We start from the raw sequence: 12,304 nt of genomic DNA on the forward strand, positions 1-12,304 counted from the left end.
CAACTAGGCATAGAATTTCTTAAGTTGATCCAAGTTTGTTAAATTGTGGAAACCGTTACCGTCTATGTCTACCAATTGTGCCGCTCCGCTAGACAAGATGGCTTTAACAATGTACGGGCCTGACCAATTTGGTCTGAATTTTCCTCTTGGATCCAACACATTTTTGCGAAGTGCCTTAAGCACTAGGTCACCTTCTTTGATGTTCCTAGTCTTGACTTTTTTATTGAAATGTCGCGCCATACGCTGTTGGTAGGTTTGGACATGATGCAAAGCTGCCAAGCGTTTTTCGTCAAGTAAGACTAATTCATCATATCTTGCTCTAATCCAGTTGACTTCGTCTAGTTGGCTTTCCAACGCGATTCGGAGAGAAGGGATTTTGAGCTCTATTGGTTGTATAGCTTCAACTCCATAGACCAAAAAGAAAGGGGTAGCCCCCGTTGATGTACGAACAGAGGTTCGATGACCCCAAAGGGCAAAATGTAGCTTACTTGGCTAATCTTTGTAATTTTCCGTCATCTTTTCGATGATAGTTTTCACATTTTTGTTGGTTGATTCGATCGCAGCATTTGTTTGTGGTCTGTAGGGTGATGATCTGTGATGCTTGATATGATATTTCTGTAATAATTCCGCGCATTCGGCTTGGAAATGCGTTCCATTATCACTGATCATCTCATGAGGTACCCCATAGCGGCATATGATATTTTTCTCAATGAATTGAGCTACGTGTTTTACCGTTAACTTAGCATATGAGGCAGCTTCGACCCATTTGGTGAAATAGTCGATTGCTACGAGGATGAATTCATGCCCCCCTTGTCCTAGTGGCGTTATCTTTCCAATGATGTCGATACCCCAAGTAGAGAAAGACCATAGAGTGGTATATGTGTAGAGAAGCGAAGGTGGAACGTGCTGTAAATTTGCATAGACTTGACATTTCATACATTTCATGATGTATTCGTGACAATCTCTTTCCATGGTAATCCAATAATAACCTTGTCGTTGAATCTTCTGGACTAACATCTTAGCATTCATATGCGTTCCACATATGCCGGCATGAAGATTTCCCATGGTTTTGTGTGCTTCTTTCTTGGCTATGCATAAGAGATTTCTTTCTAGTGCAGTCCTTTTATTGAGTTCTCCTCTGATGAGCACATACTGTGAGGCCAGGATCCTCAAAGCACGGCGTGCCCTTTTATCAGTATTAGGAGGGTATTCTCCTCTTGTCACGTAGTTAAGGATATATGTATACCATGGCTCTTCATCTTCTTCTTGCGATTCTTGTTCATCATCAAGTGCGTGAACATAAGCCGGTTCATATATTCTTTCTATGGTCAACGGCATTCTGATTGTATCCGTTGGAATTCGCACCATTGATGCTAATTTAGCTAGTGCGTCGGCGAGCTGGTTTTCTTCTCTAGGCAAGTACGTATATTCCACTTCATCTAGTTGCTCCGTGAGAGTTTCTAAATGAGCTTGATACGTAGCGAGACTTTCACTTCTCACCTTCCATCTCTTGGAGATTCGGTTAATGATTAGTGATGAATCACCATAGATTCTGAGATACTTAGTTCCTAAGGCCACAGCTGTTTCTAATCCAAAAATACATGCTACATATTCTGCGGCATTGTTGGTGACATCAAAGTCGAGCTTCATGGAAATTGGGATATGCTCTTCATTGGGTGATACAAGCAAGACTCCTACACCACAACCTTTTTGGTTTGAAGCTCCATAGAAATAGAGAGTCCAGCTATCATCTTCAGTCATGAGTAAGTCTTCGTCAGGGAAATCATATTCATCTACTTCTTTCTCAACTTCTTCTAGCGGAAAATCTGCTAAGAGGTTAGAAACTGCAGAACCTTTGATGGATTTTTGTGGTACATATTTCAAGTCAAACTGAGTAAGGTTGACTATCCACCGTGATAATCTGCCATTGAGTGTTGCTTTTTCGAACAAGTATTTGAGAGGATCCATCTTGGACACGACATGCACTGTATGAGTGAGCATGTAATGTCTTAGTTTCTGTGCAGCCCACACAAGTGCGAGACACAACTTTTCAAGTGGTGTGTATCGTGTCTCGTATCCTTGAAGCTTCTTGCTCAAGTAGTAAATTGCATTCTCCTTGCTTTCGATCTCTTGTGCTAGCATTGCCCCCATCGTTTCCCTTGTGACCGTAAGGCAGAGTCGAAGAGGAAAGTCAAGTATTGCTGGCGCTAGCACAGGTGGGTTTTCCAGATATCGCCGTGAGTTTTGATATGAACCTACTTATATATATATTGCAACCTTCCAATGAAACCTCGAATTTCCTTCTCATTCTTGGGCGGTGGCATGGCCATGATCGTTTTGACTTTTGTGGGATCTATTTCAATCCCTCGAGAACTGATCACATATCCAAGTAATTTGCCTGACGTGACTCCGAATGCACACTTTGCTGGATTTAATCTCATGTTGTACTTGCGGAGTCTTTCAGTGCAATGATGTGGCCTGGGCGATCTTTGGACTTAACGATCATATCATCGACATAGACCTCCACCTCTTTGTGCATCATATCATGTAACAATGTTGTGGCTGCTCTTTGGTAGGTGGCACCCGCATTTTTCAACCCGAATGGCATTACCGTATAGCAATATGTACCCCATTTTGTAATGAATGTGGTTTTCTCCATATCTTCTTCGGCCATTAATACTTGATTATATCTAGCGTAGCCGTCCATGAACGATAGGAGTGCATGGTTTGTTGTGTTAACGACCAGAATATCAATGTGAGGTAGAGGGAACCCATCTTTCGGGCTTTCCCTATTGAGGTCCTTGTAATCAACACACATTCTGACCCTTCCATCCTTCTTTGGAACTGGAACCACATTTTCTATCCATTCTGGATACTTGGATACTTTGATGAAACCTGCAGCCAATTGCTTTCTAATTTCTTCTTTGATTTTGAGGGCCATATCCGGTTTCATACGGCGCAGCTTTTGTTTGACAGGCTTCATAACTGGGATGAGTGGTATCGTATGCTGAGCTATATCCCTGTCAATTTCTGGCATATCTTGGTATGACCAAGAAAATACATCACCAAATTCACTAAGAAAGTTAATTAGCTCTTTGCGTTCATCTTGAGTTAGCGTTAATTCAATTTTTACTTCTTTAATAGTCGTATCATTGGAAATATTAACTGTTTATGTATCTTCAATAACTGTTGTTTTATTTTCGTGTTCTTCCATTGCTTTTATTATTTCTTTGTCATTTTTATCATTAGCAAAGCAATATTGATCATAGTTAGGGGAATGACACGCATCATAAGGAAAGGTATTCATTTTATTGAATTCATTAATCAATACATCAAGAGGGGCAAGGTCAGCTGCGACCTCGCCGGAATTATTTGGGATAAGAAGAGAAGACTCAACAAGAGACTCAGGATTGGACTCTATTGCAGAAAGAGGGTTGGCCTCAGACCCTAAGGACTCGTCTACAGACTTAGACTCAGACTCGGACTCGGACCCAGACGACTCAGACTCATCAAACATAGGACCTTCGCCAGCGGTTATTTCCAATTTCTCTCCGCTAGGCGTAGTGATCTTCAATGTCTTGCGCCATCCCTTTGAAATATCATCAGCCTGGATGATTAACTCGGAGGGGTCAAAATCCTTGTTTGATATAACAGCTTGAATGAGCTCGGAATCATCATTGCAGGTAGGCTTGGATTCATTATTTTCTCGTCTAAAAAGAAGCTTAATGTTTAGATCATCAGAGCTTGGACTAGATGGTTTCTCAGTTGTGAAGAGTTCTTCGCCTTCATCGACAAAGTCACAATCGAGGAACATCTCGAATCCTGGTTCACGCTTCCCATCATGGACGAAAGGCTCAGGGAATTCATAGCATGGGAAGTCTTCCCCTTCTTTAATGTACTGACCATTGAGGGTGAATGGATATGGATCCATGGCAATTTTTGTCTTCATGATTCGAGCGTTATTGCGAGCCTTCATTTTCAAGAGGGATTGTTTCACATCTTTTGTTGGCTTGAATCCCAAGCCAAAGGTATCCTTCTTGAGTGCACCAAGATGGCCCCAAAGTTCAGCCATTTTCTTTTTGAGTCTGAGGGTCATTCCAAGGAAATGCCCTTGCTTCTTCATAATGGAATTAATATTGGTGTTTGAATAAGGATCAAAGTCAAGATGACACTTCTCCTCTTCTTCGATCATGAGAACATCATCGAGTGAAAACCCCCAAAGATCTTCATCTTCTTCGTCATGTTCGACATGGACGATGGGAGTGTCGATAACTTGAATGCGCATGGGAGAGGCATCAATGGTAATTGGAACCCCTCCAACTATTGCTTTCACTTTCTAGTGCAACGACGATTGGATCGCCTTAAGCTCATGAAGCCAAGGGCGTCCTAACAACAGATTGAAAGAAGCCTTAATGTTCACCACCTGAAACTGTGTGCAACGTTTAATGGCTCCAGTAGTTATGTTTAGTACGATAGTACCCACGGCTTGACGGCGAGTATTATCATAAGCACGAATCACTTGAGTAGAGTGAGTCAATTCTTTATTCTTTATGCCCAACTTCTTTGCAGTGCGGAGTGGGCATACATTGATTGCAGAGCCGTTATCAACCAGGCTCATAGGAACATTCATCTGCCTACACACCACAGTTAGGTGTAAGGCCTTGTTATGTTGGTCCCCTTCCGGGGGAAGATCCTTGTCAGAAAAAGGAAATTAAATTGTTAGTACTTGGCAACTCAGTAGTGAGAAAGTTGACCAGTCCTTGAGGAGTCATATCATCATCAACTCCTATTTTCAACAGAGCATTCATCACAGCCTTCCTATTCTCGTGAGAGGTGGCCAAAATCTTCCATACATTCATTTCCACCTTGGTCTTTTGTAATTGTTTGACCACATCGTTGTTCACAGGGTCGAAAGGATCAACTATTGGTTGTGATTGCGGTGGAGGTGGAGGTGGACTAGGCTATTGCAACCGTCCACTTCTGGTGAGAACTTGACCTCAAGGTCTCCCCAAACATCTTCACTTGTGCCAAGAGACGAACAGGCTATATCTTTGAGATAGACGTCTTCATCGTCACTATTCCAAATTCCATTTACTTCTTCATAGCTTGAGACGAATACAACTTCCGGCATAGGTTCATTCACAGGTTGAATGAGTATTGACGGATCAAAAGAGACTTCATCTCCCATGATAGCCAAAGAGGACCTGTTTGAATGTTAGGCTGCTTGCCCCCTGGAGGGACAGGAAGTTGATTAGCATCAATCAGGTCTTGGATCGCATCCTTCAACCTCCAACACTTCTTAGTATTATGACCCTTGCCTTGATGAAACTTGCAATGAGCATTGGGGTCATAGCTAGCGGTTCTATTCTCTGGTCGAGGTTTTGGGAACAATCCAATTGGCATAATCAGTCCTTGACTATGCAAGCGGTCAAAAGCAGCATCATAAGTCATTCCCAAAGGCGTGTAAACTCTCCTTTGCCTTTGGAATCTCTGAGGAGGAGCATTAAGGGCCGGCACATCATTTATATTGATATTGTTGGTAGCATTATTGGGCTTGGAAGACGAAGAAGAAGGAGTGTCGTTCTTCTTGTTTTTTCATGTGCTGTTATTATTGTTGCTACCAGTAGTCTCCATCAGTTCATCCTCGATATTGATTCCAATATCGTATATCAGTTCGAAGGTACTCAGAGGCAGAAACTTCAAGTGTTGCTTGTACTTATGAGTTAAATTGGCAATGAACAAGCGGACCATCTCTTTTTCCTTGGGGGGATCCACCAAGAGTATAGTTGTTTCCCTCCACCTGCTTAACTAAGTGGTGAAGACTTCATTCTCTTTCTGTTTGAGAATGGAGAGTTCACGTTCAGAAGTCTTGGCCTGAATGTTACACTTGTAACAATTCATGAAACTTTCAGCAACATCCTCCCAGGTCGCAACATGTTTTACAGGCATGCTCTAAGGAAAGAGAGAACACCGTAGGGAAGAGTGTCACATCTACTCCCTTAAGAGCCATGGTCGCAGAAAAGGCCTTCAAATGGAAAAGTGGATTTTCAGTAGGCTTGAATTTGGGAATGTCAGCAGTGGAGAACTTCTTACGAAGCTTGTCCCTTATGGACGAAGAGACGACAGGTTGCTCCACATAATTGAATGCTTCAGAAATCTTACTCATCTGTTCCTTAATCTTTTCCATTGCAGCGGCAGTGACATTGTTCTGATTGTTTTGCTCTACCGTGTTAACTCTAGTGGTGAGTGTTTGCATCATGTTAGACAACATTTCAATTGTCTTGTTGTTGTTCTCGATATCTTCCTTAGTAGCCATTGGTTGAAAGTAGACTGGAGATGGATCTTGTGGAGATGATTGTGGTGGTTTCCTTGTACGCCTCTTTAGTTTAAGAGGTTGTTGAGGTATTGACTCGAACCCGTAACAATCTACCCCTACTTCTTGACCAAGTGTTGTGACACCAAAACAAACACACCTTTAATGACCAAACTTAACCTTAACCCATCCGGAAGAAAAAAAATATTTTGAATTTTGAAATTCTATAATTTTGGGAAAAAAATTTATAGGAGGATACCATCCAACTTACTCCGAAAAAAACGACACAAAAAAAACGACAAAAGACTACCCTAAAATACGGTCATGAAATGGTGCACGACTAACGGAATAAAGTGTGTGAACACGACATGTGAGTGATTAAGTGAGGTTATGGACGCGTGTTATGACCGTACAGCTAGACATGACACCAAAATGGGCACATAAACCACATACGTACGCACAAAAACAAAAAACAGACTGATAGGACACTTCTTCTAGGCACCGTGTCACGGTGCTGACTATCGTGACACGGTGCAGTCTACCGTCAGACGGTAGAAAGCGCCGTGTCACGGCATTTTTCACCGTGGCACGACAGGACTTGTCGTGACACGGTGCTCAGTTCCAGGTCTTTTTTGTGAGTTTTTCCAGATTTTAGTCGATTTTAGGTCCGTACTAATTACTATGTGGAAATAAAAACCCTTGGTCATGGGTTAAACAAAAAGAGTAAACACAAGAGGGTTAGCACCAAACAAACCATGTAGCATTTAGTCACGATGATGTAAAAAAAGTTCGCAACCTAGGGTCAAGATCTATGTTCAACTATTGGTCAAGCTTTGGGTGTCAAAAGGGTACCATGGTTAAGAATTTGGACGCGTTAGCAAGGCAGCCTCTCTTGAGGGTGTATGCCAACGGGCGGCTCTGCGAGTTCGTGATGAAATCGAACTCGACTCCATGGTTTGGGTGGATTTAATAACTTAGATGAACCCTTATTGCCTAATGAGTGTCATTTATGGCACACATAGGGTAGTCTTTTAGGGTTATTTCTTTCCCCTTTTCATGCTTTCTTCTCTTATTTTTGGTCCTTTTTCCTTTAGTTTCTCTTTTTCCTCTTTTCTTTATGATTCTCGTGTTTTTATCGTGTTTTCCTTTATTTGGCTCTTTTTCCCTTTTATTTCGTTTCTTTGTTTACTTGTGTAGGTATTGTGAGAATCACTTTGGCAAAGGATTCAAATTGGGACCTTAATGATCAAGCAAAGAAGAAGCATTTTGCTAGAGAGGTTTCCAAGGCAAATCCAGCAGGCCGCGGGCGCGGATCATCTTGCCGCGGGCGCGGGCCTATGTTACTCAAAATTGCCAAAACTTGGCAGGAACTTGCCGCGGTTGCCCCGCGGGCTCTCCGCTGGCGCGGGTAAAATGGAGAGGCCGCTCCATTCAGAGAGACCGCGGCCCCCTTATCAGGCTTTGGGAGCAAGGGATTAGCCGTGGGCGCGGGTTTCACTGCCGCGGGCGAGGGTCTCTGTTGCCGCGGGCGCGGGGTCTGCCCAGATAGCCCGCGGAGGGTTCCGTACCCATTTCTCCGCGGGCGCGGGTCTATCGAGAGAGGGCGCGGGAGCTGCCGATTTCTTCTTTGCTTATAAATAGAATTGTATTTCCTTTTTGAAACCAACTTTTTGATAATTTTCATTAGCTTAGTTTTAGAGAGAGAATCTAGAGAGAAGTTAGAGAGAAGTTCTTGGTTTTGGATTTGTAACTCAACATTCGATCAATCAAGTTTGGATTTCTTCATTTTCAATCATCAATATTAGTGAGAATCTCTTCCTTCTTTCATCTTTTACTTACTTGCTATTTGATTTTTGCTTGTTGCTTGTTCTTCTTTGGATTTGAATTTGATATTGTTGATTATTTTGATTTCTCTTAGATTTTGATATAGAAATGAAGATTAAAGCAATATCTAGTTGTTTGTTCTTAAATTTCACCATGATTAGTGAGTAGATTTGTTGCTACGGAAAGGGGGAAGCATGTTTGATTAATGAAATTGCTAGTTGATGCTCTTTCATTGATTGATTTGTTGCAATTAAATTGGTTGACATAGTTTTTCATGTGATTGATTAGACTAGGAGTGATCAACCTATAAGATTAATCTAGATTACATTGCAACTCTTAATGACATGAACAATTAAATTGAAAGTTGCTCTAATTGATTGGGTTTGCTTGTGATTCTTCTTGATTTGCCTTTCATAGTGACACCTAGATTGGCCTATAGGAGATAGCATTTGAACTCTCTTGATTGCTACTATTGTTTGTCCATTGCAATACTTGAATTAATTGATTGACCTCTTAACTAGCATTATCATTGAACTTGCATGTGGAACCCATATCCCTAGTGTTTAGACCTTTGTTTTACTTGATTAGACTTGCTTTATTTTACCATAGTGCCAACCATAATATCAACTCCATCTTCGAGGTAGCTTGACTTAGACTCTAGTTTTCATCATTGCATTCCCTAGGGATCGACCCTTAACTTGCCCTATATTCATATAAGGTTGGTTAGGTGTTTACAAATTTTGTTTGACTTGGGGGAAGGGTAGATAACGACATACATTTTCCCCTTGTCAAAATGGCGTCGTTGCTGGGGAATGCTATTAGTGCTTAGCTTTTGTTGTTGAGTCTACTTCATTTTAATTGAAAAAAAAAATTCAAAAAGATTTTGTTTCTTTAGGCTACACTTGTAGCCGTGCTACTAATATTTTCTTTGAAGTTTTGCATGCATAGAGCTCGTGATCAATCCATTGTGCCTTTTGACCCGGAAATTGAGAGGACTCTCTCAAGAAGAAGAATAGCTAATCGATTCTCCTTGGGGTATAGTTCTTCAAGTGAAGAAGAGATTGAAGAAGAGCCAGGCATGGGAGAAAATCCGAGAGTGGCCTTGAAGGAGCTAGGAATACCCGGTGCTTATAGGTTTGAGAGCGGCATAGCTCCGCCTACAACACCGGCAAATGATTTCGAGATTCGGCCGGCCATGATCACCTTAATTGAGAGGAGGCAATATAGTGGGGCTAAGAATGAGAGCCCGTTGAACCATCTTAAAGAATTTGAAAAATATTGCAACACCATCAAAGTCAACGGAGTTTCTCAAGAGTTCATACGCCTCAAGTTGTTCCCCTTCTCTCTCATAGGAATATCCTTAGAGTGGCTAGATAAAGAGGTGAAGCTCAATTCTCTGAGAACATGGGATGATGTTACAAAGGCCTTCTTCTCCCGTTTTTACCCTCAAAAGAAGACGGCGGAGGCAAGAGCCTTGATTCAAGGGTTCAAGCAAAGGCCAAATGAAAGCCTTTACGAAGCATGGGAGAGATACAAAGAGTATCAAAGGGAGTGCCCTCACCACGGAATCCCAACATACCAAGTGGTCCAAATCTTCTATGGCGATTTAAGTCCCCAAGGCAAGTCATGCCTTGATGGGGGGGCCGGGGGTCCTATCATGAACAAGACCGAAGAAGAAGTGGTGGACATCATTGAGGACGTGGTGACGTACTATAGAGATTGGCAAGATGGGGAGAGAGACTCTTCAAGCAAGCAATCTTCTTTGTACTCGGTAGACCATCTAAATGCGATCAACAACCTTTCCTCCCAAATGACAAACTTGGGAAAGGAGATGACCGCAATCAAAGCCAAGTTGGAGAGCACTTCTACTTCATCCCAAGCTTCGAATCTTCCCTCCCAATTTAAGGGGAGATGTACTCCTTCTAACTCTCAACCCCCTCCCTCTTCACATAATATGCCTATGGGTTGTTTGTTTTGTGATGCATGTGGATCGTATGATCATGACTCTAGTAATTGTCCTAATGAATGTGTTGATGAGTTTGATAACAATGAGAGTGAGCATGTGAATTATGTGTCAAATAATAATTCTCAAAGTTTTGATAATCAAAGAGGTCAATGGAATAGGAATTACCAAAACCAAGGTAATTTTGACAACTACAATCAAGGTAGTGGTTATAGAAACCAAGGGAACCAAGGTTTTCGTGGTAGCTATAATAATCAAGGTTATAGTGGCAAAAATCAAAGCCAAAATTATGGTAATCAAAACCAAGGTTATGGAAATCACAACCAAGGTGGTGGTAACCATAATCAAGGTTATGGACAAAATCAAAATAGGGGTACTTGGAACAATCAAGGGAAGGGCAATTTTCAAAATAATGCTCAAAGAGGTCCCCCGCCCGGATTTGTTCCAAGGACTCAAGGAGAAAATTCCTATTCCCAACCTTCTTCACCTATGACCAATTTGGAAGAAATAATTGAGAATCAAACCAAGTTGTTGAACACATACATGGCCGTTAGTGATAAGAAGTTCAATGAAATGATGACCCACAATAAAATGCTTGAAAATCAAATTTCTCAACTTGCTAATGCTTTGAAAGATCATGCAAGCCCTTCTTCTTTACCTTCCCAAGGTCTTGATCCCAAGAAACACGTGAATGCTATTGTTACTAGGAGTGGTAAGGTTCTTGAGGAGAGATTGCCTAGGAAGGGTGAGGATAAGGAGATTCCTAAGATAGCCTTGGTTGAGAATGAGGGGGGTAGGGCATCATTGGATGAGGTTGTGGTTGAGACACCTAGAGAGGTAAGAGTAGAGAAAGAAATTGTGAAACCCAAGCTCCCTTACCCACAAAAATTCATGAGACACAAATTGGATGAGAAATTTGGGAGATTCATTGATATGCTAAAACAACTTCATCTTTCTCTACCTTTTACCGATGTGATCAACCAAATGCCAAATTATGCCAAATTCCTCAAGGACATTTTGAGTGGGAAAAGGACTTGTGAGGTTGTGGAAACTATCAATTTGACCGAAAATTGTAGTGCTATCATCATGAACAAAATGCCACCCAAATTGAAAGACCCCGGAAACTTCTTCATCCCTTGTGCCATTAACAAGATGCAAATTGATAATGCCTTATGTGACTTGGGAGCTAGTGTTAGCATAATGCCATATTCGGTTTATCAAAGGCTTAAACTAGGGGAACTCTTACCTTCTAACATTACCTTGCAATTAGCCGATAGGTCAATCAAGTTTCCAAAAGGTAAGGTAGAAGATGTTCCATTGAGGGTTGGGAAGTTTGTGTTCCCAGTGGATTTTATTGTGCTTGAAATGGATGAAGATGCTACCATTCCAATCATTTTAGGTAGACCCTTTCTTGCTACCTTGGGTGCTATGATTGATGTGAGGAGTGCAAAGATTTCCCTTAAGGTAGGAGATGAGGTCATTGAATTTGATTTGAATGAAAGCATGAAATATCCATCTTCTTCTCTAGAAAATTGCATGATGATTGATTCACTTGATCATGTTGTGTCTTCCATGCATGAGCACTTGCTCTCCTCTAACGATGCTCTTGAGAATGTTTTGTTGAACAAGGACAAAGTAGGTACACCATGCAAGGAAGTGGCATTCTATGAAGAATTGCTTAATGGAAGCATGGAAGAAGTGGATGAGCAAATGTGCTTGAAAATCTCAAGCCAAGAGGCTTTGCAAGCGGCCACATCAAAGGAAGGTAATGGTGTACCTATGGTAGAGCTCAAACCTCTACCATCACACCTTAGGTATGAGTTCTTGGGCCCTCATTCCACTTATCCCTTGATAGTTAGTGCATCCTTGAGCGTGAGCCAAGCTCAAGCGTTATGTGGTGTTTTGAGAAAGCACCAAGGTGCTTTGGGGTACACAATTGATGATCTTAAAGGTATAAGCCCCGCCTTGTGCCAACACCATATAACACTTGAGGAAGGCGCCCTTCCTTCTATCTAACGACAAAGAAAACTACATCCCTAAATGGGAGAGGTAGTTAAGAAAAAGATCACCAAGCTATTGAATGCGGGAATCATATTCCCCATCTCTAGCTCAAGGTGGGTCTCTCCCGTGAATGTCGTTCCAAAGAAGGGGGGCATGACCGTGGTTGAGAATGAGAAGGGTGAGCTCATTCCAACTAGGATGGT

General features: G+C 41.8%; 1 pseudogene; it reads right to left on the reverse strand.

Moving 5' to 3' along the window:
* Positions 1-9,607: 9,607 nt before the first annotated feature.
* LOC145637651 (small nucleolar RNA R71) lies at positions 9,608-9,706 on the reverse strand (annotated as a pseudogene).
* Between the last annotated feature and the right edge of the window lie 2,598 nt (positions 9,707-12,304).

Source organism: Chenopodium album, chromosome 6 (assembly GCF_948465745.1).
Source record: "Chenopodium album chromosome 6, dcCheAlbu1.1, whole genome shotgun sequence".
In the NCBI taxonomy this organism is placed as follows: Eukaryota; Viridiplantae; Streptophyta; class Magnoliopsida; order Caryophyllales; family Amaranthaceae; genus Chenopodium; species Chenopodium album.